Source organism: Glycine max, chromosome 7 (assembly GCF_000004515.6).
Source record: "Glycine max cultivar Williams 82 chromosome 7, Glycine_max_v4.0, whole genome shotgun sequence".
NCBI classification, from domain to species: domain Eukaryota; kingdom Viridiplantae; phylum Streptophyta; class Magnoliopsida; order Fabales; family Fabaceae; genus Glycine; species Glycine max.
In genome coordinates, this window is record NC_038243.2 from 28,433,642 (window position 1) to 28,444,791 (window position 11,150).

At 41.4% G+C, this 11,150-nt stretch overlaps 1 pseudogene; it reads left to right on the forward strand.

Moving 5' to 3' along the window:
- The first annotated feature begins 233 nt into the window (after window positions 1–233).
- LOC100789043 (alpha,alpha-trehalose-phosphate synthase [UDP-forming] 5-like) lies at window positions 234–10,929 on the forward strand (annotated as a pseudogene).
- Window positions 10,930–11,150: the final 221 nt, after the last annotated feature.

The following is an 11,150-nucleotide window of genomic DNA, read 5'->3' on the forward strand; positions in this document are numbered from 1 at the left end:
AACCTAAACCAACTTTCGCTCAAATTTGTTGCATTTGAAAACATTCATGCATACGCATACGCATGCATATTGTTGTGGTAAAACAGGGGCAGGATCATCTTGAGCTACCTTCTGGGGTGGGGACAAAACATGAACAGCAGAAACCAACCCAAGGTAAGACAACGACGCGGTCAGGATTGGCCATACCTGGTTGTTTATTACTTGCAGGTACTTAGGAACGGATGCAATTGGGGATGGGGTCACGACCGACTGATCGTCGCCCCTTCTCTGCACTAAACAAACAGAGAACATCGCTGCAAGGCGGCCCCGTATCCTTTGTATTCACAGTTTTCTTTTGCTATTTGTTTGTTTTAAAAATAAGTAATCAACGCCTAATTCTAACTTAAGTAAGTTCAAGTTAGGCAAAACGCTAACCCATAAGGAAGGAGGGGACATGGTTAATGTTCCTCTCAAAAAAAAAATGCAGGTTAGCTCGCCTGGGCGAGCCACCCCTGCACCAAAATATAAAAGTGACGAAAGGGGGGACGTTTTTGCATTCAAAAACTTCTTTTCCCCCCTTTCAAAAGCCATACCCACGGGATTTATGAGTTTGCAGCCCTAGGGTCATCATTTTTTGCATTTTTTGATTCTGTTTTGCGCTTTTATTCATCACCAACAAGTAAGTATTCAATCCCTAAGCTTTCTAGCTTTTCATTGGTGTATTTTGATCTCCTTTTGGTGCTCTAAATTGTGGGAATGTGCTCAAATATGTGGGGCAATTTTGGTTTGTTTTCTTGCTTGATTAGGTTGAATTGGGGGTTTGTATGAGATGGCCCTAGGCCTATAATGCATTTTGAAGTAATGGGGCATGCCACATTGTCCCCGTTCTCTTGCTATTGATGCCTAAACGCGCGCCCACCAAGTGTTCGGTGAAATGCCTCAATGGCATTAGCGCGTGATTTTTGTAAGGAAACAACCCATGGGGCAATTTGGTTTGCACATATTTTTTGGGACATGCATTCAGTTTCGAAAGGGCTAGAGTAATTGCCCCACATATATCCTAGGCCTAGAAACCAAAGTTTTATGCAAAAGAACACAAGAGGAGGTGCATATTGGGTAAAGCTACCCTTTTTGGCCAGCAATCAGCTATGGGCCACGCTACAATAATTTCCCTACGCCTAGATGTTTAGGAATTTTGCTCATCATAAATGTGCAGGTTTAGAATAGGTAGCAAAATACCTTTGGCAATTTACACTTTGGGTGTGGTAGCAAAATACTTGGATGTATGTACATGTAATTTTTGGTAGTCAAAATGTCTCACAAAAAATATATATATATGTGTGTAGCATGTTATGTAAAGAAAATACATTACAAAAATACCTTTTAATTTGAATGCAGTTTTAGTCAGCAAAAGGAAATATACTTGAATTTACATGCGGATTTTAGGTAGCAAAAACACTTGAATAAAGCATGAAATGTAGCACCTTATTGTGTAGATAGCCAAGATTCATCACAAGGTTTGTATATGCATAGGTATTAGAAATGCCAGAATGTGCACGTGTGCAATTTTTGGTAGCCAAGATGCTTTGAGTATGCATGTATGTAAATTTAGCCAAGGAAGTGCGTGTGATGTAGGTAGCAAATACACCTTGGAAGTACACATAGATAAATCTAGGTAACAAAGGTGCCTTGATTGCGCATGGGTGCATTTTTTTAGGTAGAAGAATGTCTTGTGCAAGTGAACGTTCGTAAAGAAGTATGTGCATAAGTTTGCTCTAAATTTACATCGATGTTTGTGTTTATTGGAGGAGGTTGTATGCCATTTTTGTTTTAAGAGTAGCATTTCTTGGTAAAACTAACTTTCCAAATGTTTGCCTTCGCAGGAAATGGCCCCGAGGAAGCTTGCCTCAAAGAGGTCCAGGAAGGATAAGGCGGCCGAAGGAACTAGTTCCGCTCCTGAGTATGACAGTCACCGCTTTAGGAGCGCTATACACCAGCAGCGCTTCGAGGCCATCAAAGGATGGTCGTTTCTCCGGGAGCGACGCGTCCAGCTCAGGGACGACGAGTATACGGATTTCCAGCAGGAGATAGGTCGCCGGCGGTGGGCATCACTAGCTACCCCCATGGCCAAGTTCGATCCAGAAATAGTCCTCGAATTTTATGCCAATGCTTGGCCAACAGAGGAGGGCGTGCGTGACATGAGGTCCTGGGTAAGGGGTCAGTGGATCCCGTTTGATGCCGATGCTATCGGCCAGCTCCTGGGATATCCGTTGGTGTTGGAAGAGGGCCAGGAGTGCGAGTATGGCCAGAGGAGGAACTGGTCTGATGGGTTCGATGAGGAGGCCATCGCCCAGTTGCTATGTATACCGGGGCAGGATTTTGCCCGGACTGCTGCCGGAAGACGGGTGCGGATCATGCGCACCAACATGACCACCCTGACTCAGATATGGATGACTTTGCTGCTCAGCAACATCCTGCCCACCGATCATAATTCCGACCTCCCCCTGCCGAAGTGTCAGCTGGTGTACGCCATCCTGACGCGGATGAGCATCCATGTGGCTCAGTTAATCGCTGATGCCATCTATATTTTTGCAGGTATGGCACCTACTAGGCACCCTTTGGACCCAGATAAGTCCAACAGGACCCTAGGATTTCCCGCACTGATCACAGGACTCTGCCAGTCGTTCGGAGTCCCCGTGGCACCTACCAAGGTGATTCGGCCGCCCATCACCTGGGCTTTTATTGAGAAGTACTGCACCCAGAGACAGGCTCAGGGGGATGCTCCACCGGCCGCGGGCGCGCCACCACCACCTCATCAGGCTGGCCCGGCTGGGTCATTCGACATGGAGCAGTATTTACGGCATTTGGTTCGCCAGCAGGCAGCCAACCACCGGGCACATGTGCAGACCCATGATTGTCTATACCAGATGAGCCTCAGCATGCAGAGCCAGGGCTTCCCTTCTTTTTCATGCCCTACTCCAGACCAGTTCAGGGCAGAGGTCGCATGGCCCGGGGATTGGCCCAAGGCCCAAGCAGGAGATGCGCCCCCAGAAGTTCCTGGCGATGGAGAGGAGGCCCACGAGGACGAGGAGATGACCAATTTGCTTGACTTCTTGGGAGGGAGTGGAGCTACATGACTGGGAGATCCCCAGATTCATGTTTTCTTTCATATTTCGTTTATCATTTTTATGTTATGTTATTGTTTTGACTTGAGAGACTAATGTTTGTTTTTGTTGTTTCGATTGTCATTTGTATAGCGCGTACATTTTTGTTTGGATTGTTGCGTTAGTGTTTATATCATCACTGTCAATGATGTTTGAAATTCTGGAACCGTGTAGAGTTCTTTGTTTAGGAACATCGTCCAAAAAAAATATATATAATAAAACAAACAAAAATCATGATAAAAATAAAAATAAAAATCAAAAAAAGGAAAAAGAAAGCAAATAAGGAAAAAGAAAGCAAGTAAGAAAAAGATGGGGAAAAGGAAAATAAGTTGTCTAGCTGAAAAACCAATGTGCTTTTGAAAAGAGATGACTTCCAACTTTTCTTTGAAAAAATTCGCTGATCATAGCTATTTTTGGAAGAAATGTGTGTGTACACCCGAAGGGTAAACGCTGTGAAATTTCCCCAGACGCCCGAAATGGACATGTATGAATGCACAAATGGATAAAAGAACATATTTTGGAAACATTGGGTTGACTAAAATAGAGGAAATGAATCCTGAGCCCTAGCATCACATGACCATAAAAATTTGACACTTGAGTGTCCGCATAGGTGCATGCATGACCAGTTTTGCATAAAGTTTCCAAATCATCATTTTTGCATTTGTGTCATGGAAATAATGTGGGGCATCCCTTTTATCCTTGAACCAAACCAAACCCTGACATGTATCATGTCTAGCCATTCTACAAGTCTTGAGCCAAAATCCTGACTCACCATAAACCTTGACCCAGGGTGAGAATGTCAATCCTTACCCTCGGAAGCAAAAAAAGAAGGAAAGGAAATTTCCAATCAAAGAAAGAAAAAAAGAGGAAAGGAAATTTCCAATCAAAAAGAAAGAAAAGAAGAGGAAAGGAAATTCCCAATCAAACAGTGGGAGAAAGAAAAAAGAAAAGAAAGAAAATTCCCAACCAAAGAATGGGAGAAAGTAAAAAAGGAAGGAAAGAAAGTTCCTGATCAAAGAAACTAGAAGAAATGTGCAGAAAGGTCTTTTTGACCAGACAATATCTGAACAATACAGAATTGTCACCAAATGAACAAGAGGAAGAAAAGGAAACCATGACCTAAAAGTGGTCTTCTCCCTTTGATTACCAACCAAAATCCTGTGCATCGGTGACTTGTTCGCCTCGCGCAAAACAAAAACAGGAAAGGAAAAGGCCAAAAACACACAAAAACCGAAAAAACCACCAAAAGAACCCATTCCCAAGGGAAGTCCTATTGATCCATGATCACGCATGTAATCTTTGATTTGATAGGAAATAATTTGCAAAGTCAAGTCATGACATATCTATGGTTCGGAATTAGGATAAAACACTTACCTGTGCGAGATTGATACACTTTGAGTGGATTTCTTCTATTTTTGTCGAACCCGGTGTTTCCTCTAAATGGTCATTTAGAAACGAAATGCTAAACATCCAAAATCTCACTTGTGGTTATGAGAAAATTTCATCAGCAGATTCTCCTTCCCCGATAGACACATTGTTTTTTGTCCGAAAAGCATATGTTGATCTGATTAGTTGGAAGTTTTATCTCTTTACTAAAGCATGTTTGCATTTTGTCATACCCTAATTTCATCTGGGGACCTTTGCTTGATGACATGCGACCTTTCTTTGGTCCTTGTGAGGTGCTTGGTACCCATCATTAGGCAATTTGTGAAATTCCAGGACATGCCGAAAAACCAAAAAAAATATTGATGCACAATCCGTAAGTTTCTGTGACACACCGGAAATCAAATGGAAGCATCGTTGCATAATTAAGTGAGGTTCCGTAACATTCCGTAAGTCAAAAAGGGGATGATTATGTAATCCGCAAGGTTCCGTAACATTACGGAAAGAAAACAAGTATCGTTACGAAATTCGTAAGTTTCCGTAACTTTACGAAAAAAGAATCACCAAAAAAAATAGAGGGGGGTGTACTTAGTAAAAATGGGGGTGCAAATAGCACCCAGGCCCACTTAGGCCCTCCAGAATATTCCTCCAGAAGGCTATTGCTTCTGGAGGAAGCAACCTGGCTCGCCTAGGCGAGCTGGGCGGCAACCACCTCCCCTATTTTGCTATAAATAGGAAAGGAAGTGAAGAAGAAAAGGGTTCAGCCCCTTTGGCACTTCTCTCTTTCGAATTTGCTTGGAAAAATTGTTTCCGTGAAGAAAATCTAAGCCGAGGCGCTTCCGAAACGTTTCTGTAACGTTTTCCGTGAGGAATTTCGCAAAGGTTTCAACCGTTCTTCGACGTTCTTCATTCGTTCTTCATCATTCTTTGATCTTCAACGGGTAAGTACCTCGAACCAAGCTTTTCGATTCATTCTATGCACCCATGGTGGTCCACATTGTGTTTCGTGCATTTTTATTCTCGTTTTGTTTACTTTTTATACCCCCAGTTGACGTGCTTAAGCCATTTTACTTAAGTCATTTCTCGCTTAACTTAAAAATAAAATCAATTTCCACCGAACGTTTGAATTGTATTATCCGTTAACTTCGGTTAAAATGAATTCCGACCGTTCGGTCGTGCCGTAACCATGTTGGAAATTAAAAAGAGGTAAAAAATAATATAATAATAAAAAAACATCTTTTAGCAAAATAAAGCGGAAAATCAATCGGACATTTTCTCTTTGGGATTTCTCATTCTTAATCGAATTGATTAATAACTAAAGTGAAACTAAGGCTAAAATCAACTCGCCTAGTCAAGCTCGTCCATAAAAAATAGGCTTTTGAAGTTCGTCATTTCAAATTCTCACTAAGTAAAATGGATAATTTTTAAGGTCCAACGCCTTAAAATGATCACCACTTAAGTAAAAAGAATCACTTGATAAGAAAGAACTACGTAGGTCTGATTTTCTCATCCCAAATTGAGGAATACGTAGGAGCAAAGGGAAACACCCTTGTCGACCACAAAAAAGGAAAAATATAAAAAGGATATAAGGACATAAAAGGGAACGTAAAAATCAAAGTCATGTTTGCACATTCGATTAAAGGCTGCCGTCCCTTGGGACGGACGTGTGGGGTGCTAATACCTTCCCCGTGCGTAAATACAACTCCCGAACCTTTCAACTTAAAAGTTCGTAGATCGCGCCTTTTCCGGTTTTTCCGACGTTTTCCTCAAATAAACGTTGGTGGCGACTCCGCGCGTATTCCTTTCGTGGAACACGCATCCCGCAAGTCACGCGTCGCCCTCCCGCCGAAGGGTAGGTTGCGACACATTTTAGTGGAGAAAACACCGATACTTTTTCAAGTCTCACAAGTTATCTAGAACTACGTAGGTCTGAGTTCCTCATTGGAGGATACGTAGGAGCAAGAGCCTCGCTTTTGTCGACCGCACCGCTTTTTGTTACCATGACCCAAGAGCTGGTAACCCGCGAAGACACCTTACAGTTATCCGCACCTCGTCATTCAGTGACCCCAAGTGTGATTGATGAGCAGAGGCCAATGTGGTCATCTGCGCCCTTTCCGGAGATGTCAGCATCTTCCAGTGGAGACTTTTTCGAGTCTCACAAGTTATCTAGAACTACGTAGGTCTGAGTTCCTCATTGGAGGATACGTAGGAGCAAGAGCCTTGCTTTTGTCGGCCGCCCCACAAGATCTGTCATACTGACCCTGAGGTCATGTGACATGCGGAGACAAAATTTGGTCATTCCGCACCCCTTTGCCATTCAGACACAGTCGTGTCCGATGGCACGCAGAGACAAATTATGGTCATTCTGCACCCTTTTGTCATCCAGAGGCGGCGGGCCCGATGACATGCGGAGACAAAATTTGGTCATTCCGCACCCCTTTGCCATTCAGACACAGTCGTGTCCGATGGCACGCAGAGACAAATTATGGTCATTCTGCTTCCTTCGTCAATCGCGGCCGACAAGCCTGTTGAGACGCGGAGATTTACATCATCTTCCGCACTTACAAGATCTGTCATACTGACTTTTGAGTCACGCTGACGGGCGTAAATACCCGAGTGGTTATCCGTATAAACATTCTTTTGCTATCTGTAAGACAGAACGCTCGATAGCAGGCAGACACTGACATCGTCTTCTGCACCTTTTGTTCCCCCGGGAACAACGAGTCATTTGCATGCGGAAATTTCATGGTCACCTGCGACTCTCGTCAACCGAGAGGAACGAAATTAGTGTCTTATCTTTACTTTCCTTTTATCTCCAATAAAAGACAAGTAAAGAGGGGCAACTGTCATATCCTAATTTCGTCCGGGGACCTTTGCTTGATGACATGCGACTTTTATTTGGTCCTTGTAAGGTGCTTGGCACCCATCATTAGGCAATTTGTGAAATTCTGGGACATGCCGGAAAACAAAAGAAAATATTGATGCACAATCCGTAAGGTTCCGTGACACACCGGAAATCAAATGGAAGCATCGTTGCACGATTAGTGAGGTTCCGTAACATTCCGTAAGTCAAAAAAAGGGATGATTATGTAATCCACAAGGTTTCGTAACATTACGGAAAGAAAACAAGTATCGTTACGAAATTCGTAAGTTTCTGTAACTTTACGAAAAAAGAATCACAAAAAAAAAGGCAGGGGTGTACTTAGTAAAAATGGGGGTGCAAATAGCAACCAGGCCCACTTGGACCCTCCAGAAGATTCCTCCAGAAGGTTGTTGCTTCTAAAGGAAGCAACCCTGCTCGCCTGGGCGAGCTGGGCGGCAAGCATCTCCCCTATTTTGCTATAAATAGGGGAGGAAGTGTGAAGGAAAAGGGTTCAGCCCCTTAGACACTTCTCTCTCTTTCGAATTTGCTTGGAAAAATTGTTTCCGTGAAGAAAATCTAAGCCGAGGCGCTTCCGAAACGTTTCTGTAACGTTTGCGTGAGGAATTTCGCGAAGGTTTCGACCGTTCTTCGACGTTCTTCATTCGTTCTTCATCGTTCTTCGATCTTCAACGGGTAAGTACCTCGAACCAAGCTTTTCGATTCTTTCTATGTACCCATGGTGGTCCACATTGTGTTTCGTGTATTTTTATTCTCGTTTCATTTACTTTTTATACCCCCTTTTGATGTGCTTAAGCCATTTTATTTAAGGCATTTCTCACTTAACCTAAAAATAAAATAAATTTCCACCGATCGTTTGAATTGTATTATCCGTTAACTTCGGTTAAAATGAATTTCGACCGTTCGGTCGTGCCGTAACCACGTTGGAAATAAAAAAAAGAGGTAAAATAATAATATAATAAAAAAAAACGTCTTTTAGTAAAATAAAGCAGAAAATCAATCGGACGTTTTCTCTTTGGGATTTCTCATTCTTAATTGAATTGACTAATAACTAAAGTGAAACTAAGGCTAAAATCAACTCGCCTAGTCAAGCTCGTCCATAAAAATAGGTTTTTGAAGTTTATCATTTCAATTTCTTGCTAAGTAAAATGGATCATTTTCAAGGTCCAATGCCTTAAAATGATCACCTTTTAAGTAAAAAAGAATCACTTGATAAAAAAGAACTACGTAGGTCTGATTTCCTCATCGCAATTGAGAAATACGTAGGAGCAAAGGGAAACACCCTTGTCGACCACAAAAAGAGAAAAATATAAAAAGGGTATAAAGGATATAAGGACATAAAAGGGAACATGAAAAATCAAAGTCATGTTTGTACATTCGATTAAAGGCTGCCGTCCCTTGGGACGGACGTGTGGGGTGCTAATACCTTCCCCGTGCGTAAATACAACTCCCGAACCTTTCACTTAAAAGTTCGTAGATCGCGTCTTTTCCGACGTTTTCCTCAAATAAACGTTGGTGGCGACTCTGCGCGTATTCCTTTCGTGGAACACGCATCCCGCGAGTCACGCGTCGCCCTCCCGCCGAAGGGTAGGTTGCGACAAGCTTCTCTTTTTTATTTTTGTACAAGTTGGAGGGGACTTTTTGAACTTTTATTGTATGCCTTCACCTTGTTCTTCTCATAAAGCCTAATGTTAGTTGTACCATAGACTTATAAGCATAACTGGTGGATCATTGTGGATATTGAATTCAGTTTTGTTCAGTAAAAAATTTTGCAGATCCAAGTCAAGATCCAGATCTCCAAATTCATGAGTAAGTGTTATCTGAGTTGAATTGCTTGACATTAATAACGGGAGGAGTGGAGCACAATTGCATTAAGATTTTCTTGTCATATGAATAATCTAAGTTTTTGTGCTTCATGTTAATAACGGGAGGAGTGGAGATGCTGGGGAATTGGTTTTGGTTTAGGCTTCCGAGTGATTGCTTTGGATCCAAACTTTAGAAAGCTATTTGTGGAACATATTGATTCATCTTATAAGAGGACCAAGCACTAACCAATTCTTTTGGATTATGATGGCACTATGGTGCGGCCTGGGTCGATGAGTATAACACCTAATGCTGAAGCGGTTAGCATCTTGAACATCTTGTGCAGGGACACCAAGAATTGTGTTTTCATTGTAAGTGGAACGGAGAGAAAGACTTTTACTGAATGGTTTTCTTCTTGTGAAAGGATAGGAATCGTTGCAGAGCATGGTTATTTTGTGAGGTATATCCTCTTTCCTTGTGTGTCTTAGGAGCAGGAAGAGTTTGTGGTTACTGCAAATCATATTAATGGTTCTTTTTACTTGTTTATTTTATTATTTTTAAGAATGATGGAATTTGATTCTTTTTGTCCCAAATTTGATTAGATTGAGGGATCATATAGGATTTTTTTTATCATTAACAACAAAATAAACTCACTGTTTCATTTTATGTATGACAGAATGCTGAGGAAAAATACTTTTCCTTGACAGAGCTTGCTTATGTACTTAAACTGAACTTTATCTTTTTTTTTATCCAGGACAAATCGAAATGCAGAATGGGATACTTGGTGTCCAGTACCTGATTTTGAGTGGAAACAGATTGCTGAGCCGATTATGCAATTATATATGGAAACAACTGATGGTTCAAACATAGAGGCCAAAGAAAGTGCTCTAGTTTGGAATTACGAGTATGCAAACCGAGACTTTGGTTCATGCCAAGCTAAGGAGCTTTTTGATCATCTGGAAAGTGCTCTTGCCAATGAGCCTGTTTCTGTTAAAAGTAGTCCAAACATTGTAGTAGTGAAACCTCAGGTCAGTAAAAAAAAATTCCACTTTTGGTCATTTTTAGGTTACTCATATTTATAGTTGAAGAAGTTTATATTTTATATACATCTTATAGTTGTGACTTGTGTGGCCTCTTTAATCAGAAAGGATCTTTGGATTTGGACCTTCAAGGTGATTTAATTGTAGTGGTGCTCATAACTTGCCCAGAACCATGTTTTGACAATGAATTTATGTTCTATGTTTGCATAGTTGACTGCTGTTTGTTCCATAATATTTTGTTCAAAACAATTGGAATGCATTTGGGATTGTATTCCTTCTAAAGAAGTTGTGTACATCACATAAATTAATTCTAATATTTGGTCATGAAATTTGGTTGGGTTGATTATCTCCTCTTGTTGTTCAACTTTTGGTGCAGGGTGTGAGTAACGGTATTGTAGCAGAACGTCTTCTCTTAACAATGCAACAAAAGGGAGTGTTTCCAGATTTTGTTCTATGCATTGGAGATGACAGATCAGACGAGGACATGTTTGGGGTAATCATGAATGGAAAGGCAACCTTATCTCCAGTTGCTGAAGTGTTTCCATGCACTGTTGGCTAGAAACCTAGGAAGGTAAAGTGTTATTTGGAAGACACAAGTGAGATTTTGAGAATGTTGCAAGGCCTTGCCAATGCTTCTGACCACTCTACTAGAACTTCTTTGCAACCAGCTTCTCATTAAGGTTCTTTTTAATGTGTAGAGTGCACGCACATACACACAGAATTTGGCTACAATGTAGTACTATTTTTCTCTACTATACTGGGATATCTATCTTGTGTTAGATTTCGTGATCTATTTTATTTTCTGGCTGACTTGCCTTCATTTATTGATATCCCTACTATGTTGCAACTATCAATAGGTTGTTTTGAAAGTAGATGAATTACATGTCATATGAATAATCT